Raw genomic sequence first — 3,214 nt, 5'->3', positions numbered from 1 at the left:
ATTCCTTGCTGTTAATGGATCCCTTATAATTAATGGATTGGAGGAAGAACGAGGAGTCCTTGAGAAAAGAAACGACGACGTGAGTAAATTATGCCTCACGTCTTGGCTGTTGGATCCTGGAACCTGAATCGAGGAGCAGGCTACGGGGACGCCGAATCTTCATCGAATCGTACTGAATCCGACCTTGTTCCCGAATCCGATTCCGGGTCGATGAATTGGGATCGAGGGACGGCCTACCATTCCCCGTTTCCGGCTACTATGGGCACGGCTCGGTGGTGTACCCTGCGGCGGCGGGGGTGGTGACGGAGAAAGCGAGGGAGACAGTGGAGATGCTCATGCTGAGGCTGCCGGCCGGTCCCGGCAACAGGGGCGCCGGCCACTAGCTACGGACGTCGCCGGCGGACAGTTGGATCGGTTGATCGGCTTGCAAGGCTTTGTAGACACGTACACGGAGATGATGCGAGTTAATTAGTGGGTTCATATGCCCTTCACGTCGTAACAATTGAAGATAGAATGACTCTTTGATATCTTCCTTCCTTTTCCTTTTCTCGTTGGAAGTTAGCAGAAACATGAACTATGATTCTTTTTCTCACTGAAACGCATTAGTAATTCGAGCTGTGATTCTTTTTGAGTTTTTCTCACTGAATTTATTAACAGTTGCAACCCGAAACTTCGGTTCCCTCAACCTCATGCGTATATGCTGGATCCTGGGAGGAGCGATGTCTAGCGACGTCCGCTAGCACGCCTCCTTCGCACCGGACCTCACCACGGCACGCACCGTCACCTTCATCGACGAGGAGATCCTTCTTCAACGAGGGGCTCTCCGGCTTGTTCTGATCGACCAGAGGGGAGTCACGGTGGACGCGCGTTATCTCCGCGAGGGGGAATGCGTGGACATCGGGCAGATCGTGTCCTTCCCGTGCCATTTCGCTAGGGTTCGGGATCGGATCCCGGCGAACGACTCGGCGGTACACGGGAGCGCGGCACGTTCCAGTGGGGGCGGAGTGCATGCGCCGGGTCGGCACGATGTGGGTAGGAGTTCTTGGGCCCCAGGCATCCTGGGCCCGCGCCCCGGCGTGGTGGCGCCGCCCACCGCGGATGCTGGCCACGTGGACGGAGATTGGGGAATCCATGGCGCGGATGCTGGCCGCGTGAGGGGTACAAAAGCTCAAGCCCGAGCGGCTCGTCCCATTCTTGACCTAGATGCTGCCCTCTCCCACCTCTGGGCGGCGCCGAAAAACCCTAGATCGAAAATCTCGTCCTCATTCCGGTGGTGGGAGGGGAAGATTGGCGGTGATCCTAGATCGTTCGCGGTGGTGGTGTCCTCCTCTCCGAGCGTGCCCAAGGTGATGGAGGGGTTCGGCGAACAGAGTTTTCGCGGAGGGAGACGTGAGGGGTTCGGATCTGGCCGGATGGGGCGCAGGGCCGGTCGCTACGATCGCGGCCGGGGACGCGAGCGTTTCTCCTGGTCCAGGGAAGCGAACGGCGACGACATCTCCACCAACAGGAAGACGACCTCGGCCTCCAACGACACCGAGCGCTGGGACGAGGCGGCGGAGCACGCCAAGCGGGCGAGATCTGGGGGGGGGGGGTGGTTGGGTGGAGAAGAACCCTAACACCTCCGGATCTGAAGCAGCACTCGCGTTCAAGAAGGAGCAGATGCCTGATACTACATCTCGGGTGGTCCCCACCAATCAGGTGCCCCCTTCCAAGGCTTATGATCCATGTCCTATTTGCAAAGCTACTAGCCATTCTCCTGCTAGTTGTCCGCAAGCTTTCTATGAAAGATGCAGTAAAATGGGTCACCTGGCTTCAGTGTGCGTTACTTTTCTGCCTTGGGAGTGCATTGCTCCCATGTGCGCCTCCCAGGACAAGGGGCAGGGTTTCCTTTACATTCCTGATTCATGCACTGCTAAGCAACTCAAGGAAAGATCTACCAGCGTAGTGATTACTGTCATAGAGGGGGATGCTAGTGTTAAGGAATTAGAAGAAGCATTTTCTGATTATATTGGGACCAAGTGGCACTGCACTGCTCGAACTATTGGTCTAAATACATATGTGATGAGGTTTCCCAATCAAAGAGATGTGAAAAAAGCATGCTATAATGATAGAATGATCCTTAAATCTTGTGGTGTGGTAGTTAAGATTGTTCCCTGGTCGGCCAACATTGGGGCCAAGGGAGCCATGGAGATGGCATGGGTAAAAGTTGCTAATATTCCCCTGGAAAGAAGAAATGAGAGGAATGTTGCTTATGTCTCATCTCTGGTGGGCGTCCCGCTCGAGATCGACATGGCCACCCTGCACAAGCCTGAATTTGTCAGGGTTCGGCTGGGATGTCGCAATGTGGACGAGCTCCCTGGGGTTGCTGAGGCAGTGTTGGGCACACACTTCTTTGATTTTTTCTATGAAATCGAGAAGGTGCTGGTGCGTGACCCAGAGAGAGAAAAAAAGGCTGTGTAGATGGGGGCAGATGCTAAAAAAAACCTATGTGAGAACATCTACCTGGGGCAAACATGACCCTAAGTCTGGATACAAAGAAAAAATGATGGATGCAGCAAGAATGGTGGTGATGGGGGCGATGACCCTGTCGATGCAAAGGAAGAAGAAAGTGTGGAATATGATGACTCAGAAGATAATACATTGCTGATTGAAACTATGGCTGTGGAGGCTTACAACAAAGAAAACACACAGACTTCTCAGGCAATGCTGGGTATTGATGATACTAAGTATAATGCTGATGGGATTCAGGTAGATAAAAATGATGATGCATGTTCATCTGTTACTGCTATATCTCATGATAATATAGCTCATTTAAATGTGGCTATGGATTATGAGAAGGTGGTCGAAATTGAAGGAGAGGACCTTTCCAAGTTGGGGAAATTAGAATATCTGGTACAATATCCTCCCTCTTCTTCTGAGGATGTGGGAGAGGTGATTCCTACCCCTCCCCTTTTGTCTGAAGAGGTTAAGAGATTTAGCTTGAGGAACTTGCAGAATATGGAAGGAAGAATGCAAGAGAAAGCTATTGCCATTTCCAATAAGAGAAATCTGGAAGGTAACTCAGCAAATCATAACTCCTTTGATGCCCTGTCTAATCCTGAACTTATGATTCGAGCTGTGAAAATGGGGGTAGCTTTCCCTGACAATAACTTCTCTAATGTGGATATTATTATAGAACTTGAAATAGTCAGGGGGAAATTACAAAAAAGAGGGG

This window comes from Triticum aestivum, chromosome 5B, assembly GCF_018294505.1.
Source record: "Triticum aestivum cultivar Chinese Spring chromosome 5B, IWGSC CS RefSeq v2.1, whole genome shotgun sequence".
NCBI lineage: Eukaryota > Viridiplantae > Streptophyta > Magnoliopsida > Poales > Poaceae > Triticum > Triticum aestivum.
This window is presented reverse-complemented; position numbering follows the sequence as displayed.